Below are 21,769 nucleotides of genomic sequence, written 5' to 3'. Positions count from 1 at the left end.
TTAGTCCTTAGTCAATCTTCGGTTAAGCGTTTGTCCAAATCTTTTTCTTTTCATTGAGTTGTTGGCTTTATTAGTGAGCTATAAAATTTCTTCCTATATTCTCCAAATGTCTTCATACATCCCCTTTTCCAGATACATAATTTGCAAGCATTTTCTCCCAGGCTGTGGCTTGTCTTCTCTTCCTCTTAAGACTCTCTTGAAGTTCAAACGTTTTAAATTTTAACGGCGTCCGATCTTTCATTCTTTTGCTATTATGGATCACGGGTTGGTGTCATAGCTAAGAAATCTTTGCTTAACCCAAAGTCACAAAGATTTCCTCCTATTTTTTTCCCCCGAGTAGTTGCATGGTTTTAGTTTTTATATAGTTCTGCAATCTATTTTGAGTTAATTTTGTATACAGTGTAAGGTTCGAATTGAAGTTTTGTCATGTTTTGTTTTGCACACAGATATCCAATTGTCCCAGGATTATTTGTTGAAAAAAAATGATCTTTTTCTCATTGAAATCTTGGCACTTTGTTGCACATCAATTGTTCCTACATAGGGGGGTTTATTTCTGTATTCTCTGTTTTGTGGCATTGATCTGTACGTCTATCTTTATACTAATGTGACATTGTGTTGATTACTATAGCTTTACAGTAAAATTTGAAATCTAGCAGGGCAAATACTCCAACTTCGTTCTTGTTCTGCAGAATTGTTTTGCCTATTCTAGGTTATTTTTCATTTCTGTGTAAATTTTAGGACCAGCTCGTCAATTTCTACAACAACAAAAAAACCTGCTGAGATTTTGATAGAGATTTGATAGGGATTTTGATGGCAATCTGGGGAAACTTTCCATCTTAACAATTTTGGGTCTTCCAATTCATACATATGTACTCAGATCTCCTTTTATTTAGGCTTCTTTAATTTCTTTTAATGGTATTTTACAGTGTCCTAGGTACAATTCTTTTATTTCTTTTGTGAAATGTGTTCCCAATACCTTTTTTTTTTGAGGCTATTGTGAACAAGTTTTCTTCTCTTCTTTTCCCCTTTTTCTTTTCTTTTCTTTTCTTTTCTTTTCTTTTCTTTTCTTTTCTTTTCTGATTGTTTATTGGCAGTAGGTAGAAATACAATTGGTTTTCCTACACCCTTTTAAACCAACATACCTTGATATTCCTCCCATTGATACATGAGATCTGTGTCCCTACCCCTGAGTCTGGTTCTGGAAGTTCTCAACCAATAAAATACAGCAGAAGTAGTACTGGGCCAGTTTCCAGGTCTTCAGAAACTAGCAGCTTCCACTTCATGTGTCTTGGGGTACTTGCTTCCTGAGCCCATCCACCATGCTGTGAGGAAGCCCAAGCAGCCCATGGAGAGTCCATGTGGGGGAGCAGAGCCGAGGTCTCCAGCCCTCGGCAGCACCGACTTGCCAACCGTGGGAGGGAGCCATCTTGGAAGTGGATCCTCCAGCCTCCAAGGGAACAGCTTCAGCTGGTGTTACCGGAGCAGAGACGAGCCTTCCCAGCCAGGCCTCGCCTTCACTGCAGACTTGTGAGCAAAATAAATGACCCTTGCTGGTTTGAGCCACTGAATTGTGGGGGTGGTTTGTTTCACAGAGCTAGGCAACTGGCACCTTAGCCCCTGGAGTCTGATTCAGTGCTTGAGTGGGAAGGAAAGAAGTAAAGGAGAGAGGCAGAGGGAAGGAAGGAGTGAAAGCAGCAAGGAGGGCAGGAAGGACGAAGGAAGGAAAGAAGGGACGGACTAACGCGTCTGAGGATTTGAGTGCCTACCCTACGCGAGCCTGTGTCTTGATCGTTAAGAGTTGGACCAGCTCTCAGACATGCGGCCCTGCCATAAACACACTGCGTGTGCCAGACCTGAGGCAGGCCGTTCCTCCCCTCGGGGCCTCAGTCTCCCTATCTGTACAATGAGGACACTTGATTCTCTCTGCCGTGACCCAGGAGAACGGCTGAGGTGGGAAAGGCACCCAGGGCTGAATCCGATGGGGGTGTCGTGTCTGGAGCTTGCCGGTGCTTGGGGCTGCCCATCTGCGGCCTTGGACCCGACTACATCTTTGGAAGCCCCTGTGCCTGGGGGGGGGGGGGGGAGAGAAGGAAGGCAAGGAAGAAAACCAGGAAGTCATGATGATTATAAGAATACTTTGTACTGTCATGCTTCTTTCTTTCATATATTATTTTTGATTAGATGTTTTATTTTGAGGTCACCGTAAGTTTACGTGCAGTTTTGCGAGATAACACAGATGTCCATCCTGTGTCCCCTTTACCCATTTCCCCCAGCGGTAACATCTTGTAAAACCGTAGCGCAATATCACAACTGGGACGGTGCCGTTGACATCTCGAAGGCACAGATGTTTCCATCACGACGAGGTATGCTTCTTTCTTGAGAGGAGGTTTTCACTTGAGTAAGAAGGTGGGGCCCTGGGGCCCTGGGGAGCACAGGGCATAGCAGAGGAAGGATGGCCTGAGGATTTGCTGTGTGAGGGAGGAGGAGAAGGCCGAGCAGAGGCCAGCATCCCATCTGTGCGGGAGACGCTGGTGAGCCTGGCCATTCAGTCCCAGAGGACAAGGTTCTGGCAAGGAGTAGGGTGCGGCTGTCCTGGCCAGGGGAGGACATGGGGCCTTTCTGGCCTGGAGGGAGGAACTGGGGACACTGATTCCAGGTTCAGGATAAGGCCACGTGAGCGTGCATCCCTGAGGTGCGTTGAGGGGGGGAGGGGCACTGGACAGCCCTGCGGGGACCACCATGGTGGAGCGCGGCCCCCGATGCAGGCTGGACTTGGCGATTCTTGGAATTCCTCCCAGCGCCGAGAGGCTGCCGCAGGGACTGCGGCACCAGGTCATCCATTCCCGAGGGATGTAGCTGGCCTCGCTGGGCTGCCCTGTTTGTCCCTGCCCCCAGTCTACCCCTCTGGGCTCAGCCTTTCTCTGTCCTGGCTTCGCCCACGGGTCCCCGGGCTCCTAGGCTGCCGTGTCCTCTCGGGACCGATCGCCAGTCACCAGGCCCAAGGTCAGACCTGTTGGTTTGGGGTTGTCTGGAGAGCAAAGCCCGGAGTGAGAAGGGGCAAGGTGGGGGGTGGGCAGGACTGACAGGTGGCAGCTGGGCCCAGCTTGCATGTGCTTCTGGGCAGCCTGGCCCCTCTGCCAGTCGTCCCTCCGTGGTGTGCTGAACTTTGCACGCCACCCCCGTGGCCCGGGCCCTCTTTCCTTTCGCTCTTTGCACGCCCGGCTCGTCGATGCGCTTCTGTTCTCATGCCTCCTCAGAGAGGCCCTCCCTGACTGCCACCAAATACATTCCCTTTCTCTTCTTTGACAGCTCACCCCCCCTTCTGTTTGCCTCTCCCCCGGCACTATCACAATCTGTCATTGTCTGTTGGTTCCTGGGTTCTTGGTCTGGTCTGTTTGTCCTGCTGGCCTGTTGGCTCTGTGCGGGTAGGGTAGGGTCACTTCGGCCTTGTTCTTGGCTGTGCTCCCAGCGCCTAGTGTAGCAGGTGTCTGATGAATGAATGAACAGTAATAGCTAACACTTGCACAGTATTTATAGGCACCAGGCCCTGTTCTAAACCACCTATATGAACTGAATCGATCCTCCTCACAAACCATGAGGTAGCTGCTATTATTATCCTCATTGTGTCGATGAGGAACCAGCGACGAAAAGCACGTGTCCCACAGCTAGTAAGCGATGTGGCCGAGATTTGAACCCGGGGAGTCTAGCGCCAGAGACCACGCTCTCGAGGCCCTGAAAGAGGAAGGCCCACCTGCCTCCTGTCCCTGACCGGCTCCGTCGGGGTCCACCGCTCACTCCAGACAACGTGTTCTTGGAGCTCTTGCCCCGCCTCCGGCCCCTGCTTCTCCTCTCCTGGCTGAGAGCTCCGGTGCTAATGGTCTCGGCGGGCCTCTCTCCTCCCAGAAGTACCATGGGGGAGGACTTGTCATTCTTCTAGGACAAAGGAGAAACTGAGACTCTGCAGGGGAACGAAGCAGGGCTGCCTTGCGTCCAGCCCTGGGCCTTTTCTCTGCCCTCAGCCGCCTGACCTCATAGGTGGGAGAGAATTTCCAAAGGCTGGATGGGCTCCCGGATGGGACTCTCCTTATTTCTCAACAGCCTTAGGAAGTGGGCAGGGGGCATGGCTTTCGTCCCCTTTCTACTGATGGAAAAACAGGCCGGGATGGTCAAGCCTATTCCTTGTGGTCATCCGGCTGAAGAAGACCGGACTTCCTGTCTTTCGGTGCTTGGGGCTGCCCAAGCAGACCTGTCTTTCAGCCCTGGGCTCCCTCCAGGGTAGCCATGACACCAGGTGGCAGGGATTCCGGAAGGGACCTGGTAGGCTTACCTGCCACAGGGCCAGGGTGAGAAGTCAAGGAGGCTGGCACGCCATACGTGGCCAATCCAAGATGAAACTGCATGGGATGAATGAACGCACGAGTGAATGAATGATTCTCTGATGTGTGCCCCGTGGAAGAGGCCTAGTACCAGAGCGGGTACCCGTAGGGGCTCTGTAAGTGCCAGCTGCCCACCGAGACTTTTAGAGCCAGTCTCTGTGACTTCATAGCCCAGGGTGGGGAGAATGGCCCCTTCTCGAAGGGCGAGGCAGATCCAGGGGTATGAAAGTTCAGGGAAGGCTTCTTGGGGGAGGGGGCCTTGGCGCTGGGGGGTGGAAGGTTGCAGGGAGAAGAGCTTCCCGGGCCGAGGGATCATCAAAACCCTGGGTTCAGCTGGACTCCATCACTAATTAACACCTGTCTCTCCCTGAACCTCCTCACCCCCTTGGCCGTGAACTCGAAGGACTTGCTCGTTTAGCTTTAGATAACGTGTGGGTCCTGCTCCAAAGATTTCCAGTCTAGGAAAACCCAAAACTTCTAGGGGACGAGAATTTCCATTACTGAATCCTCCCAGGGGACTAGGCATTTCAGCTATATTCATTTCCTCTTTTCAAGAACGCATGAAAAAACTACTGCTCCTTTATTTTTTTTTTTTCAACAGTTTTATTGTTTAAGGTTCACCCATTTAAAGAGTACAGTTCAGTGGTTTTTAGTGTATTGGCAGAGTTGTGCAAGCGGCACCATAATCTAATTTTAGGACATTTCCTCATGCCCCAAAGAAACCTTTTGCCCATTAGCAGGCACTCCCCATTTCCTCTGCCCCCCCCCCACCATGTACCAAAAAAGTAGAGACCGTATAATGAACTTCTTTTACCCTACTACTCAATCTCCATTTTTCTCAATTTCCTTCCCACTCTTACCTTTTCTGTTGAAGCTCTTACTGAAACATCTTCAGCCTGTGTTCTCACCGGTGTGGTTCATAGACCAGCGACACAGTGTCACCTGGGAACTAGTTAGAAATGCGGAAGCTCAGGCTATATCCCAGGCTTACTGAGTCAGAATCTGTCTTTTTCTTTTCTTTTCTTTTCTTTTCATTATTGTATTTTACAGGCAGAGAGAGTGAGTGGGAGAGAGGGCCACAAGGAGAGAGAAAAATCTTATAAGCCTTATGAGGCTCGATCCCGTGACCCTGGGGTCATGACCCGAGCCAAAATCAAGAGTCGGACCCTCAACCGACGGAGCCACCCAGGACCCCGCAGAATCTGAGGTTTGGCCACAGCCCCAGGGGACTTGCCTGCTCAGTGGCTCTGGGATAAAGCAGACCTGACCTCACATGGGGCCCGCATGTCTGATACACGGGCGCTGTCTTCTGTGACCATCAGGCCATTATCACAACTAGTGACATAAGTAATAATCCCCATCCCTAAATGAGGAAACAACCCTTGCCCCAGGTCCCGGCTAGGAATGCCCAGCAGAATTTGAACCCAGACTCAGCTGGCCGCATGCCTTTCTTCCCTCCACCCTTGCCATTTTGAAGGGCTTTGATCTATGGCCAAAGTTTCCTGCTTTCATCAAGGGCAGCCCAGAGCCCTTGGCAGTGTTTTGTAGATGCTGAGACACATGGGCTACTTGCTCCCTCTTTCTTAATGACTGGGGTGACAATGGCAGTGCCTTGGATGATGACCCGGTCACCACGGTCAGCCTCTCAGTTGGCACACTAAGGATATGAGATCAGAGGGAACCGCTAGCTTCTGGGGCAGGGGCCAGACTACATCCAGACCCAACCTGCCACTGACCTGGGCCAGCCCCACCCCCGTCTCCAAACCTCTGTGTCCTTCTGGGGAAGGTGACCTGCACCTGGTCCCAAGACAGCAGATGTGCCCATTCTGGGCACCAGCACAGGGGTGCTCGCCGGCTGACCCTGTCCCTCCTACCCTGTCTGAACTCTAGCAGGAAGCTGTTGGGTGAAGAGTGTCTGTTTGCTCAGAGGCACCTGGTAAAAAATGGAGGTTGGGTTCTCTGAGTTTGCTCTGCTGAAACAGACTCAGGTCGAGTATTCTTGAGGCCCTTCTGGGGCCTGGCCCTAGGCCAGGTGTCCTGGGGGAGCCCAGGGAAGAGCAAGTCTGAGCATGGCCTTCTGGGGACTGACTGGCAGGCTGAAGTAGAGGGAGACTTGGAGAGGGCCCCATCCTGGTAGCGGCTCGAGTTGTCCAAACTCCTTATTTTATGGATGGGACACTTAGCACAGCAAGCACTCGGGGAGTCTCAGGGTTTCTCTGGCTCCCGCGATGGCGGTGCCATGTCCCATCCAGATGAAAGGCCACGAATGTCCTGTTCCCCATCCACGGAGCTTACTCCATCAGTAACAGGGCACTTGGGGTCAGGCAGCCTGGGCTGAAACCCTGGCTCTGTCTCTCGCCAGGTGTGTGGCCTCAGGGGAAGTGCAGAAGGAGCTTTAAGTCGGCCGCTTCTTATGAGAGTGGCCAGCGATCATCACAGCGCCCATCTAAAAGCATCGTCAGGACGAATGACTAGCTAAGCGATCTGGCACATAGCGCTTGGTCAACAGAGGTCAGCTGTATTCTTATTAATTAGTATGTTTGTCCTCTGTGTCGAAGCCCAAATGTCTTATTGGATTCGTTATCTGGCCCCCGGTTTCCTCTCCTGCCTTAACTCTCTCCCACTCTCTGCTTTATGTTCCAGCCAAAATATATCTTTACACTATCTCTTGAACAGGTTTCTTACCTCCAGACCTTGGACCATGCTGTTCCCTCTGTCTGAAGCACTCTTGCCAATTCCTGCTTTCCTGTGGATCTCAATTTAGACATCATTTCCCTGGAAACCTCCCCCAGCTCAGATCGGGATTGGGGGGCCCCCTCCTGGGCCCCCCGCCCCGGACAAACATCATCAGGCTCTGCGTAGCCATGCCTTATTTCCTTGTCCACCTTTCCCACCAGACTGCGAATTCTGTGCAGCAGGGGACAGTCCCTAGTAGGTAGTATGGGCTTGGCTCGCTGGGAGTTCCCAGGGAATATAGTATACAGTGAGTGTCAAACGAGTGCAGGCTTATTGCAGCGGGAAGTCAAAGCCAGATAGCCCACAGGGCGCATTTGCAGGAAGTGGTGGTCAAGAAAGATCTTCTATTAGAGGTGAAGCTTACTTGTGGCCTCGGAGGATGCGGCCTAGGCAGAGAGAGGTGGGAGACACTCTGTTCGCTTTACATAAATGTCTGTTAACACGCGTGACGTAGTGGTAAGCTGTCTTTAATCTGAAGAAGCCCTTCGCTCATGCCATGTGTTTGAGAAGCTAGAACCGGGTGGGAGTTCACATTGGAGACAAATATATTACTGATTGACATGAGAAAAACTATGAAAAGTGGGGCAGGAGAGCTTGGTGAGAGGAGGTGATACCTGGGCAGGGCGATGAGGGATGCATAGGAGTTTACAAGGTAGGTGAAACAGAATGCGAAGGGAACAGCCGACGAGAGGTGACAGGGAAGAAGCGTGTTTGAGGAATGTTGACAGAGTACTATGGGATGCAAGCAGGGTGCCAAGATGGGTGGGGAGCTATTGTAAAAACTTGTGAAAATCGGGCTATGGAGTCTGCACATTATCCTATAGCTTATTCACTCAGGCATTTGTTTCACTAATATTTACTGAGCACGAACTACCCGGTGGGAAATAAAAAGGACTTGGTGCCTACCCTTGTAGAGCTGAGAGTCTACAAAGGATCCACTGAAAATGCCTATGTAACGAATGTGACAAGGTCAGACTGACATCTTGGAAAAATGAAGTATTATGGTAGCTGAGTAGAAGGATGCATGAGAAGGCAAAGGCAGGGAGGCTGGTCAGGAGACCCGAGAGGGTATAAGCAAGAGAGGCGGGTAGGAGCCGGGGCCATGTGCCAGAGATGGAGAGGAGTGGTTTGTGATAGGTTTAAGATGCTGTAGTGTTTTTTGCTATTCCTCCTGCCGAGAGGTGTAGTCGAATTTTGACCCTTGACTCTGAGCTGGCCTGAGTGTCCCCTTGACCAATAGAACATGGCAGAAGTTTGAGGCCTCTGAAGCTGGGCAATAAGAAGCCTTGCAGGCAGCCTCCCTGGGCCTCCCAAGACACTCTATATGGGAGCCTTGAGCTTCCATGGAAGAAGTCGGACTAGCCCAAAGCATATGCCCAAAGCATATGGAGACCACATGCCGGTGCTCTGGGGGACAGTCCCCTCTGAGCTCTGCCTCCCAGGGATTCTTGCCAAGGCACCAGCCATGTGAATGCAGTCAGCACAGGCCCTTCAGATGGACCCGTCCACCAGCTGAATACCACATAAGTGACTTCCATCCACACCAGGTGGACTTAGGAGAGTCGCCCAGCTGAGCCCTTCCGGAGTCCCTGACCTACGAAACCGCAAGGTGTAATAGCATCGTTTATACTTTAAGGCAGAAAGCTTCAGAGTCGTTCATTACATAGCAGCAGATAAACTGGACTAAGATAAAAGGCAGAGGCCCTGGGGAGGCAAAGCCAGCAGGCCCCACCCAGTAGGTATGGGGAAGAGCACCTATCATTGGGGTTGGGCTGGAGGGACAAGGCGTCCAAGTTAGGGTTGCCAAATCTAACAGATAAATACGGGCTGCCCAGTTACATTTTGGATAAGTTTTCAGTATAAGTATGTCCCAAGTATTGTGTGGGACATACTTATACCAAACACTCGTTTATTGTTAATCTGAAATTCATAGGTGACTGGGCATCCTGTATTATACCTGGCCATCCTAATCCAAGTGGGGGAAACGGTCTGTGCGAGTATCTGGAAGTGGTGATCCGGGAGGACCTCAGCCTGAGAGATAAGGGGGAGAGGGGAGCTGGGGTCAAAGGTGCGGGGCCCGGCAGGCCCGGCCAGGGAGTGGCTGTGGAGAGCCCTGCTTGACCCACGTGGATCTGGGGCATGTTGTTCTCTTGGCAGGTGTCTTGGCAACGGCTGGACCTGGGACCCCCGCTGGAGCCCGAGTCTCTGTGTGATCCATGCTGGTGACAGGGCAGGAGCAAGTGCAAAGGTCCACCTGCCCCTGACCGGGGAGCTCCCCGCAGCACGTGAGGAATGCAGCCTGCTAAGAGCTCCCTGCATGGCCGGGCGCCCAGGCTGCTGCCCCGGTGGGCCCCTCAGAGGCATCTCCTTCCCCCTCCCGTTGGCTCTCCTTACAGACTATCTCGGTAAATCCGGACCTCTCCATGTGTCCAGAACTGCTGACACGCTGGCTCAGCGTGAGGAGCTGTCTGCCATGTGTGTAGAGCTCCCTGGAGCAGAGCGGGGCCAAGGCCGCGGAGAGAGAGGCTCCTCTCTCCGTCGGGTCTAGCGCGATGCGGGACTCCCAGGGCCAAGGCTACCGGAGGACCAGCTCTCTACTCTTTCTGTCTCTGGTCTGTGAGGACCTTCGGTTCCTAGCCCCCCAGAGAGCCAAGGCTTTTCCAACCCCGGGCTGCCAACAGCCCCAGGGAGGGACACATTCAAGTGGCCACCGTGGAGTCGTCGTTTCTGCCCAGCCTCTCCTCAAGAGAGTGGGCCTCGTGGCTCCAGCTGAGCCGGGGGCAGTGTGGGTTCTGGTCTGAATTGGGAATTCCCTCTTGCAGTGATGGCTCCTTCTTCGGGGCTCTGGCCAGGGGGACTTCAATGCATCCCTCTCTCCACACCGTCCAGTGACCCCTGTCCCCCTTACCACGGGGGGGGGGGGCCTCGCGCCGCCAACCCGAGGCTGCCCACTGCCCTCTCTCTCACTTGTCCAGACACGCTGCCCTGGGGAGCGCCATAGGGCCCCCATCTCTCTGTTGTCCCCGTACTGCTGAGTCCTGGTCTTTGTCTGGAAACCCTTAGACTTGCACGCTGAACACCTAGCTCCGTGCTGTGGGGGACTCCATGGCACCCGGGCAAGGCCCTGCCCTCAAGGAGTGAGAGTATCACCTGAGAAGACAAGGCGGGTGGCAGGAAGACAGGCAAACGAAGTCAGAACTGGGAGTCCAGCGTGCGGCGTCTGGAACGTAGAGCCAGCCTTGCATGGGACATGGCTAGCCGGTGACCGTGTGGCCGCGGACAAGTCCCCCGAGGTTTCTGAGCCTCAGGGGCCTGCTGGTCACTTGTGGGGTTCCTTCCCACTCCACAGGCTGAGAATCAAGTGGCACTTGATTGGGTGGGGATGCCCTTCCCAGATGACAGGGACCACTTCGCTTCTGTTGGAGCACAGCTTCGTGTGCCCGTTTGTTGTGAATACAGAGTTCCGCTCTGCAGGCCGCAGGCAGCTCGTCAGATACCAGCTCGGGTCTTGTGTCTCAAGAAAAGGGACATCAGGTGAGGGTCTGAAAGAACAAGAAGGGGTTTTCCATGAAGAGGAGATAAAGTCGAGGCTGGGGAGGGACGGGAAGGGTGTCTCGGGCACCGGGCAGGGCACGTGCAAGGCCACTGTGGAGCGGGAGCACCTGGCACGTTTGTGGAGCGGCGAGCCGTCTAGGAGGCTGACACCCAGGCCCCGAGAGGGCGGGCGGGCAGCCCAGGGATGGCGGAATGGAGGAGTCACCCCGGGGTCAGCGTCGGGGGAGAGGGGGTTTGCATGCCAGCCCGTGGAGTCTGGATTTTATCCACTCGACAGCGGGGAGCCAAGGAGGGCTGTTAGCAGGCCAGTGACACGGTCAAGAGCGTGCTTGGCCCTCCTCGACACTGCCTGCTCCCTGCCCCGTCTTCATATCCTGCCTGCACTGTTGAGCTTGTCCCCAGTGCCCCAAGCCCGGCCACTCAGGACAGCGATGGTGGTGGGCGCAGGTTGGTCCCCTGCGTGGTGGCAGCCCGCTTCTTCCTGGGGCCACGCGCCTCTCGCCCTCCACCAAACCCGGCCGATCCTGGTCATCTGAGCACTCACCTCCCGCTCTGTGGTGTTGGCCTGGAACCCTCCCATGCCGCCGTCTCGAGGGCCGACCTACATCCCTGGGGTCAGGCCGGCTTGGATGGGCCAAGCCACGTCTCTGTGTGCTTTTCCCGGATTAGACTCCAGCTCAGTGCCCGCAACAGAAATGGCCCCCTCTCCCTCCGGACGGCTCTGGCTTGTGTTTATTTTTAACGACTAGAGATGTCTTGCGGCCAGAGGTAGATGCACGCGGAGGAGGGCAGAGAGAGGGTGTGTCTTTGGGGACGCAGACTTCCTATGAATCCCTTGGTGACTTCCAGGCCCCACCTTCACTCACAGCCTGCAGAGATTTACCTGTAGAGCTAAACAACCCCACGGATCCCCTGGCTGTATCCTTCACTCCGCACGGGGGAAACTGAGGCCCAGCCTGGGGGTGAGTGGCAGAACCAAGAGGAGAGCTCCACATCCGGTTCCCTGGTGGGCGTCTTCCCTTTGCCCGGGGACTAAACTGAGTTAAGGAAGAGTGTGGTGGGGAGCCCCTGGAGCCAAGGATGGGTGGGAAGAAGGGGACGGTCAGAGACGCCAAAGGAAAGCCGGGGCTGAGCCATCAGGTGGAAGATTTGGCCAAAACTGAGATTTGAGATTTGGCCCCAAATTACATGGTACTTCTGTTTTAAGAGCTGCGATGGTAACCCTCAGCCCACCCCTCCCCCACTGGAAACACGATGTAACATTTTCAAGACTTTCAGAGGGTGGAGGAAGGAGCCACCCTGAGCCTCTGGGCACCCACCCTGTGCCCGGCATCCTTCTTCCCTCCATTTAACCTCCGTGAGCACCTAACAGGTTCTGGGTGCTGAGAATACAGGTATCGAGAATGACTCATAATTTGTGGAGAGAAGGCCCCGCTAAACAACTGTTTTTAACAGAAAGATCCTACACCCAGAGCAGAGGGTCTAGCCCCAGTGGGAGGAGGGGTAGGCAGTGAAGGCTTCCCGGAAGAGGAGGCGCCTGGGATGAGTCTTGAAAGATGAGAGAGAATTAAGCTGACCGAAAACGTGGCAGGGTACCGTCAGCAGGCGAAACCGCGTGGACAAAACCAGGGCGGCATGAAGCTGCGCGAAGTGAGGGCTGCTTTATGCTGTGATAACACACACCCCAGCTCAAGGCTGGAATGAGCAGATACTGGAAGGCTCAGTGGGGGGGGGGGGGGCACGTCTGGAGCCCGATGGGTCACCCTTTGCAGTGTGAGTTCATCTACAGGTTTTTTTTAAGCTGCAGAGTGGCTTGTTTGGATTTGTGTTTTAAAATATGGTCCTGGCAGTAGCGAGGCGGCTGACTCAGAGGGAGCCGAGGCAGGAGGCTGGGGAGCCTGTTGTAATAACCCAGGGGGAGGGGAGGAGGGCTTGACCTTGGGCTGTGGTAGTGTGGGGATGGAGGGGAGAGGACTGCGTTGTGAAACATCTAGGAGGGCAAGTTGTCAGGACCTGGTGACTGATGCCAGGCGGGATGAGGGAGAGGCAGAGTCAAGGCCGGCCTTGTCAGAAGCCCAGCAGGGGTGCAGCCGGCTGACGGAATCCAGCGGGCAGGGCAAACTCAAGGCTGATCTCAGGTTGAGACAGGGTGAGTCTTGGGTGCCAGTGATGTGTGCGTGAAGGCGGCGACAGGACCCCGGGGGGCGGTTGGAGACCCGGGGTCTGGAGGGCGGGTGGGGGAGAGGCCTTGAGCTAGAAAGTAGATTTGGCAACGATGGGCACGTGGTCATGGTGGGCACGGACGGGGGAGCCAGATGGCACAGGAAGACCTCGAAAGGGAGGCGGGGACCCCTCCCCACTGACCCTGACTTTAGGGGGTGGGTGGAGGAAGGGAAGGCCCCACAGGAGATTAAGGATGGGCGGGTGGTAGGAGGCTCCACAGAAAGCATGATGTCAGGAGGTACGGCTGCAGTGAGCATGCGTGTAACTGCGGGGACTGCAGCGGGGCTCCTGACGGGGAGGGAGATTCCAGGGTGACTGATGGACATTCTAGAGGGGGTGGGCCCGGCACACAACTGGGAGGGTGGCTCCTCTGGAAGGAAGAGGGACCTTCTTGCCCTCTGATTCCAGCCAGAGGGTCATCTGGCCAGGTGTGGGGCTGTGTTTGGAGACCGGGCAGAGACAGAAGGTCACATCCGAAGACCTTAATGTTTTTGACGAAGGCTGGCGACTCTAGAAACGGAAGGGGGCAGAACGGACAGAGGTCAGGAGGAGAAAGCAATGGTGGGGTTAAAATGGAAGAAGACGAGAGGCTGAGTGATGGCCTGGTCGAAGGTGGGGGGTCAGGGGTGAACTTGGGTCCAGGAGAAGGTCCCTGGAGAGAGGAAGCTGAAGCTCGGGAGAGTCCAGCTGTTGACGTCACTCACACGGATGCTGAAGGCTACCAAGCTGATGGCATGCCTTGGGGGGTGGGGTGGGGAGGAGAGACAGTGGTCCGGGGCTAGGTGGCCAGAAGTGTCAAGTAGGGGACTGGCAAAGTGGAGTCTGAGGGTGAAAAGAGGGAGATGGTGGTGGAGTCAGGTGGCATAAATGCCAAGTGGGACAACCTCCGTCATGTGGCCTTGATGGAATCATGGTCTGAAACACCTGCAGGGGCATGAAGAGAGTGTGGGGACGCCGGGGGGTACCACTCAGGGAAGCGAGATGGGGCAGAAACACCCTCCCCAGAGAGCACTCGGGGGATGAGGTATTACAAAAGGTTTCCACTGGAGGAAGGCCAAGGATAGAGGTGGTGTTGTTAAAGGAAGTGAGTTCCAGAAGGGAGGCTGGGAACGGGGTGGGTCAGGCACGGTGAGGTACAGAGCAGGGGGGAGTGACCAAAAGAGGGTGCCCTGGAGCCACCACCAAGGAGGAAGGGGCACGAGGCAGGGGGGCAAGCTTTCAGAGAGGCGGGGGCCTAGGGGATGAGGAGTTTCCCTGAGGAAAGGGAAAGAGAACACAGCAAGAGGGCACAGCTGTGCCGAGGCCCGTCGTTCATTCCACGAGTATTTATGGAGGTTTTTGACGAGACAGGAAGTGTTCTCTGTACTTAGGACATATCAGTGAACAAAACCATAACCCCTGCCCTCATGGGGCTTATGATATAGCTGGGGGTCGGGGGAGAGACAGAAGGAGGAACAGGACAGGCAAGAAGTGAATCTCAGAGTATATGAGAGGGCGATGAGGCCATGGAAAAAAGCAGCAGCAGGGCAGGGTATGACGGATTGTCCCAGAATTCTGCGGGCAGAGCGGGGCTGGCAGCGGGGGGAGTGAGCTGCGGTGGAAAATAGGGCGCTCAGGCTGGGCCCAGGTCGGGCCAGTGCTCTGGGTCTGTGGGAAATTCCACACAGTTTGATACGGGCGGGCAATAGCGGGTGAGGATTCGGACAGAAGCATGTGTGTGGTTCTCTGACGGACAGTAGGTGGGAGAAGTTTTAGCCGAGAAGAATCTTCCAGGTTGGGTGAGAAGAAGTAGGCAAAGGAAAAGAGAAGAAAAGAAATACTCAAAGGGCATCTGGGAAGGGCAGACACTGGGCCAGGGATGACTGCTCAGTCTCCACCAGCCCTCAAGACAATCCTAAACTTTAGGAAGACACTGTCCTTATTTGGCCCCCTCGTTTACATGAAAATAATGATGGCACCAAAAGGAGCTAAGGCCCAGAAGTGTCCAGCAACAGCCCTGGGCGGGGGGGGGGGGGGGGGGGGGGGGGGGGGGCAGAGGGGGCTTGGAGGGAGCTCTAAATGCGTCCTCCCAGCCTCCTGCTGAGTGAGGCCCAGTGTCCTTATCTCCACTTCCTGGTCAGGAGCGTGAGGTTCAGAAGCATCAGCACAGTGGCCAAGATCATCCACCCGTTCTACAGCCGGCCTGCCAGGTTGGCCCCCAGCCTACTTAGCTGTGTGACATCAGGCAGCGCCTGAACCTTTCTGGACTCAGCTTCCTCACCCGGAAGTAGAGATCATAAAAGCACCTGCTTTATAGGGTTGAGATGAGGATTAAATAAGATGATAAATGCAACACATGCGGAACAGGGCCCGGCACGTAGGAAGTGCTGTGCTGAGTGTCCCCATTACTATTATTACTGTCCAAGGTCATTCAGGTAGGAGGGGGGAGAGCAGGGTTCTGGAGGGGCCCCTCCTTGGGGCTGACCCCTGCTGGCAGCTGACCTTGGGCCCGCGTGAGACTGGACGTGCTGACCCAGGCTGTGGAAGAAGCAGCCATACCGCCACCAGGCCTGTTCCTTTGCTGCAGGCATGTGACATATTGTGGCGTGATGTGTTTTCCCCTCATGGTGCAAGATGTGACTCAGAGGGGCATGCTGGGGAAATGAGTTTCTTGGATTTGCCCACCTCATCGCCCCTGCGTTCTTTTGAATTTCTCTGAATCAGACTTTATATCTGGCTCTGCCATTCAGTAGCCTTATTTATGCAGAAAACAGCCCCACATTTCCAACTTGCTCAACAGCCGTAAAGATTCATCTTTGGCCCGGGGGAGGGTAGAGAAGGAGGGGAGGGAAAAAAGGAAAAAGAAAGAAAGGAAGAAAAAGGAAGAAGGAAAGAAAGCGCCAGCAACAATCAAAACAACCCTTTTCTCCCTGCGTAATCTGGGCAGCTTCCAGGAGGATAATGTCTTTCCACCGTGAATCGCCCCCTCCCTCCCAGGCTGTTTTCACAGGAAGCAAATCCTGGAGCATTTTCAATGTGCCCCTCGAGGCAGAACAATGAGGCCCTTGAAGCCTCGGAACCGCGCTTCCTCCAGTTATCCGGAGCCGGGCCGAGCCCCTCCTGCGGCGGGCGTGGGGGGCGCGGGGACCGGCCCCCGGGTGGGGGAGGGGCGGCCTGCAGGGCGGGGCCGCGCCGCACGAGGGAAGCCCATTAGCCAAATAATAGGTTTGGATCCGACTGTTTTGCCAAGGTACCCGGCATTTATCCGGCTCCCCGATTGGGGGCGGGGAGCAGGGAGGAGGCGGCGCGGATCCAATTACGGCTGCTGCAGCCCGGTCGCCGGGAGGTGGCGGCGGGCCGGGCCGGGCCGGACCCAGCCGGGCGGGCGGAGCGGGGGACCTTCCGCGCGGGAGCCCCGGCCGGCCGATCGGGGGCGGGGGGGGGGGGGGGAGGGAGGGGGTGGTGGGGGGCGCCTCTGCCCCGGGCGCCCCGGGCCCCGCGCCCCTCGCCCCGCGCGGCTCCCCCGCCCGGCCCGGCTCAGCTGCCTCATTGTTTATTGTGGCGTCTGGCTCTCCCCCTTCCCGTCCCCCTCCCGCGCGCCGCCCGCCCGCCCGCCCGCTCCTTTCTTCCCTCCTCCCGAAAGAAAGAAGAGCCCGTCTGTGGAGACGAATGAGTCATGAATAAACAAACAGCGTGGGGGAGCTGTCACTCCGAGCTGACTTCCTGGCCGCGCTCGGCTCCGCGACCTCCCGGCGGGCCGCAGAAGCCCGGCCGGCTGGGGCGGGCCGCGGGGCAGGCTGGGCGCCCGGCGCGGGTGGGGTGCGCGGCACCCCGATCGCCGGGCTGTCCTTGACCACGGCCCTCACGGGCATCGCGGCCGTCAGCGGGAGCGGGTGTGACCTGAAGTTCCCAGACCTATCTGCACACGCATGCTGAGGGCTGGGAGTCTGATTTCCCTGGGCTTGACAAAAGCCATACGCCATGGAAAGGCGAGGCATGTGAGCATCTGCCGCGTGGGTTCATTTCCCTGTGCCGGCTCCCCCTCTGTGATGTGTGCTGCAGAGGCAGGGCCGCTGGGAGGACCCGTGCATATGGGTTGTGTGTGCCCGGGTGCCTGTCTGGAGTGTGGGATACACAAGGGCGTGCGTCTGTGTCCGGGCTGGTGGCCAGTGTGTGTGTGCGCAAGTCTGTTATGTGACCATTTTCCGGACTCTGAATTTGCTTCTGCCACTTTAAGCTTTGAGATTCTTGCTTTGTGCTTAGTTCTTTACTTGGTCCTTTTTCCTTTCCCTTGTGTGATCTTGTGGGTCATTCAGGGCCATCTCTCCCCATTAGTGAGGCCCCCCGGCCCCAGCAGACCTCCAGGGTCTGGCCTGGCTGGCCTTAGCGTCCAGCCAGCTGTGGCCACACGCAGACTCATAACGCTGACTCATGCCTGGCGAGAGCAGAGAGGAGAGGAGTCTGACCAGGAACCAGGCTGGGTGAACCCCCCACTGTGGGGAGGGCACTCTGGGCCTGGCCTGCGAGTGCCCCTCATGAACTCTTGAGCCTGGGGAGAAGGCCTGGGCTAGCCCAGACATTCTGGGGGCTTCTTGCACCGAGAAGGACCTGCCTCGTGGGGTCAGAGACAAGGGCAGGAATCGGGCATTTCTTCCCTGATGACAGGTCTTCAGGAAAAAGGCTGGTGAGGCCAGGCCAGGCTGTAACTCAAGCCCCTGCTGCTCGGCTGGGTCCGGAGCTCTGCCAGCACTGGCCCTGCTCCTTCCAGCTCCAGGCTGGAGCTTTGCATGCAGGGACAGATCCCCCTGAGGCTGAAGCAGGGCACAGGTTTGCTGCCTTCTCCCCAACCTCGCCTTCTTCTGTAGCCCCACTGCCTATGCCTGTTTGCTGGATTTGGTTTCCTGGTCCTGGAGTAGTGGCATTGGTTGTGGCCCTGACCAAGGAGGCAGACTCTGGGAGCAGGGGGCCAACCGTGGCCAATTTCCAGCCTCCTCATCTTTCAGCCGGCAGGTGGTTCGGAAGACTGGATCAACATGGGTTGGGAGGCAGGTAAATGTATGTTCATAGCCTGGCTTTCTTCAGTTTCTGTGTGACCTACGGCAAGTCGCTTAACCTCTCTGAACCTCTTTCTTCTTCTTTAAAATGTGCAAAACGACCCTTCCCTTGTGCAGTGGTTGCAGATACTAAGGAGAAAATGGTTGTGAGCCCTGCACACTGGACTTGACATGGAACAGAGGCTCAGAAAAGAAGAGTTTGCTCTCTGTCCACCCCGAGCCCTGCTCTGGACCTACATCATCAGGGCCTAGAATTTTGGCTGCCCTGTCTTGTTCATCCTCTGACCCAGATAGGTGTGGGCCTGTGGGCCTCGTCTGGAATTTGAGGACTCAGAAGTGGCCTTACACAGTATTAATTGGGGTCTCTCAGTCCCAGGGTAGCTTGGCGTCTGGGCCCAGCCTTCAGAGCCAGGCCCACGTAGGCAGGACAGCAGGGACCCACAGTTTCTTTCTGGGGCTTTCCCTGTGGGGAGAAGTCTCCACCCATCAGGTCACACTCTGGCTATGCCTCGGCTGGCCTTGACTTGTAGACAATTTGTTTGGTCTATGTGGGATTAAGAAAACAGCCAGTACTGAGGAATGAAGACATTTCATGTGAAAATGTGCATTTGCAACTTCCTTGAAAAATGGGGGAGATTTGGCCACACTGGGCTCACATTCCTATGTAGCATCTGTGGGCTGGAGCTGAGAAGTGGGGGGCCCCCTTGGGCAGTACATGTGCCCTCCAACTGGTTGTGGCCCTGACCAAGGAGGCAGACTCTGGGTCACTTTCTGTGTGACCTAGGGCAAGTCGCTTAACCTCTCTGAATCTTTTTCAGGGGCAGACCCCACCGCTCCCTGCTGCCCTGGGTCTTAAACGTGAGGGTGCCAGAGAATCACTTGCTTGTTCAAACACAGCTTGCGGGGCTCTACCCTAGAGTTTATATTTCAGTGGGTCCAGAGTGGGCCCGAGAATTTACATTTCTAACAAGTTCCCAGGTGCTGTGGATACTGCTGGCCCAGGGACACACCTGGAGTACCCCTGCCTGCACCGTATGAGGCCAACTTGTGGTCACCATGCATCATCACACTTGGCCTGTTGTTTGCGTAGCGGGGAAATATTTGTCTTCACATTCCAGCGCAGGTAGGAAAATAAAAAAGGACAGAGTGTCGTGAGTTTTCGCAAGATGGAGAAGGCCATATTTCTTTGGGGATATGTGTTCACAAGCAAGCAATTTGCATACATGTCAAATGAACACAACATAAGGTGCCACAGAGGTACCTGCCCTGAGCATGACGTGGAGAACGTGCCAGGTGGGCACTATCTGAACCGGATTCTTACACCTGTCCAGCTCACTTTTTGTTACGTGGTTGGCCCTGCGGGTGTTCTCGTGTGTGGTCCCTGCCCACTGCACTTTATTCGTGGAACAGCTCTGATTTGCACCCGTTCTGTTGTTGCTCTGTGTCAAGATGTGGAGACAGAGTGAATGGAACTCGGTCTTTACCCTCGTGGGGCGCACAGCCCGTTAGGACAGACGGACAAAACACACCGAACAGACACACACGCAAAAGAAGGAATTACGCATTGCCATGACACTCCTGGGATGTGCTGGGGTGGAGAATAATGGGGTGTATGGGGACTCCTTTAGTCTGAGTGGTCAGGGAAGCCTCTCTCAGGTCCCTATAGAGGGAGTGGGGTGGGGAGAGGAGGTTGGGAAGCAAATGGGGGACTGGACCAAGTGAGCCTCAGTCTCTGCCCTGAAAGATGGAACCCACACGGGGAGTCAGGAGACCAGGGTTTGAATCCTGGCCCCTGGGTCACTCCCCTCAGCTCCTCCTCCTACCTCTCTCACTTTAACCCCTCCCCCCCACCCGCAAAGCCCAGTTCCCCTTTCACCAGACCCAGGGGGCGTTCCTGACCTTCTGGCCTGTGTGGCGCCCACCCCATTCTCTCTCTCTCTCTCTCTCTCTCTCTCCTTTCTCAGTTGCTCACTGGCCCTCTGGCCCACAGCTCTGACTGCCCATTCACTCTTGGTGGGCCTAGCCACCCAAGACAGACCTCGTCTGTCTTGTACAGACGAGGAAACTCAGTCCAGTGCTTTTAGCGTCCCCCCACTGGTGAGTTGCTCTGTCAATGACTTGGGTCGAACGGCAGAACTTTTCCTTCCTCTTGGCTTTCCTCACAGAGTCCAGCCCAAGGCTGAGCGCGGAGTAAGGGTGCCACACACGCTAGGGCCTGGGCCTGGGCTTGGGCACGGATACTTTCCATATTTGCATCTCCCAAAATGGCTAAGGAATCTTGCCTGGTGTGGCAAACCCGTGACACGTTCTTCCCATATTGTGCTCACAGCAGACATCACTAATCCATCATGACACTCGTCTCCGCCGAGCCCACGGAGAGCAGCAGAATCCTTCTCAATGCACAGTCCTCCAGGAGGCAGATGCCGATGAGTTGGGAGTTGATTCGTGGGGTGACAGTTATTAGCCGCTCCTGTTTGAGGAGCACGTCTAATGTTGCGTGGGTCTGGTGTGGCCTCCGGGGTTAGTAGGAACCCGGGACGTGGACTTAAGAGGCATTTTAGGTACTTGAGTTGGGCGTGGAGGTGGGGGCTGGACCGATCTGTTAGCTAATGAGAAGAGAGTGATGGAAGCTGATAGGCCGGGGCAGGATGGAGACAGACTAACCAGCTCAGGGTCCTACGGAGCGCCCACATGAAGAAGGGAACACAGGGTGTGAGGCAATATGGCAGGTGTGAGGACTCAGAGCTGGGCTCTGGGGATAAAGGGGGCTCAGTGGGTCCTTGTGGAGATCCCTGAGGGCTTGCCAAGGACTCCTTTGACTGCCTTGAGGATAAGGCTCTGAGAGAACAGAGCCTCCTGTGCCACCCAGCCTGAAGCGACCTCCTCCCCAGAGAGCCAGAACAACCTCTTCTCCATCCCCAAGTCACAAGCAGAGGCAGCCCAGGGCCCTTTGGAGGGGGTCTTTGTAAGCAAAAGAAGCTTTTATGGAAGTTAGATGTGGGTATCTGTGTTCTGGGAACGTCTGTGGTCATTAGGAGAAGGCCCAGGGATGCTGATGTCCATCGGATCTTCGGTCAGGACTCTGAGGAATGGCCTAGAGGTCTTGCAGCCCTGCTGTGATCAGAGTCGCTGGCCACAGGCTGGGCGTGGCTTCCGCGGCTCTGGCCTAAGGGTAGAAGTCAGCAGAGTGTAATGGGAGGGGCCTCCCTGCCTGCCCCTGTTAGCTCTCTGGCCCTGTGCTTTCTTTCCCTCTTCTCCTGCCCCAGTTCTCTGGCTCTGACATGGGGCGGGGTGCGGGTGCCACTCTGCGTACTCTCAGCCCCGTGAGGATGGCCCCCACCATGCCACCTGCTTGTTCACCGTTCTATCACCGGAGCAAAGCCCTTGCACGAAGGAATGGCCGACTGATTGAAGGAAGGATGCTCCTTTTGTAAGCTTGTGATGCTTTCTTGCTCCCTTAACGCCTGTGATCTCTGCTACACTGTAAGCTTCCTGAGGGCAGGGATTGAGGCTGGGAGTCCAAAGCCGTATCCCTGAGCCCAGCGCCGTTCCCTGCACTGTTCCCTGCGCCGAGAGGAGTTCCACGAGCCGAAGGCGAGGCCGCGTCTTCTTACTGTGCCCTTTGGGCTCTGCTGATTCTGGGTCTGGTACAGGAAGGTCCTGGGGCAGTGCTGGTGTGGGGGCCCTGGTGGTCCCTGAGAGTTCTGGACGCTTCAGATACGGAGCACCGCTCACGGATCCCCGCGGGCTCTGCCACTCCCACCACCATGTTTCTGCTTTCCATTCCCCATGCCTGGGGTTCCCTCCTCGGCTCCGCTTTGGCTCTTTCCAAGTCCTCTTGGTTCT

The 21,769-nt window shown here is 55.6% G+C and overlaps 1 long non-coding RNA gene across 1 annotated transcript in view; it reads left to right on the top strand.

The window, feature by feature from the left end:
- Nucleotides 1-12,726: 12,726 nt before the first annotated feature.
- Nucleotides 12,727-21,769, top strand: part of LOC147576007 (uncharacterized) — a 48,219-nt gene continuing 39,176 nt past the window's right edge. The window contains exon 1 of the long non-coding RNA XR_015241662.1: nucleotides 12,727-12,816. This is a non-coding gene — a long non-coding RNA (uncharacterized LOC147576007). The remainder of the gene's footprint in view (nucleotides 12,817-21,769) is intronic.

This window comes from Puma concolor, chromosome D2 (genome assembly GCF_028749965.1).
Source record: "Puma concolor isolate L17-30 chromosome D2, mPumCon1.1.hap2, whole genome shotgun sequence".
NCBI lineage: Eukaryota > Metazoa > Chordata > Mammalia > Carnivora > Felidae > Puma > Puma concolor.
The sequence above is the reverse complement of the archived record's forward strand: the minus strand, read 5'-3'. Positions and strand labels throughout refer to the sequence as shown.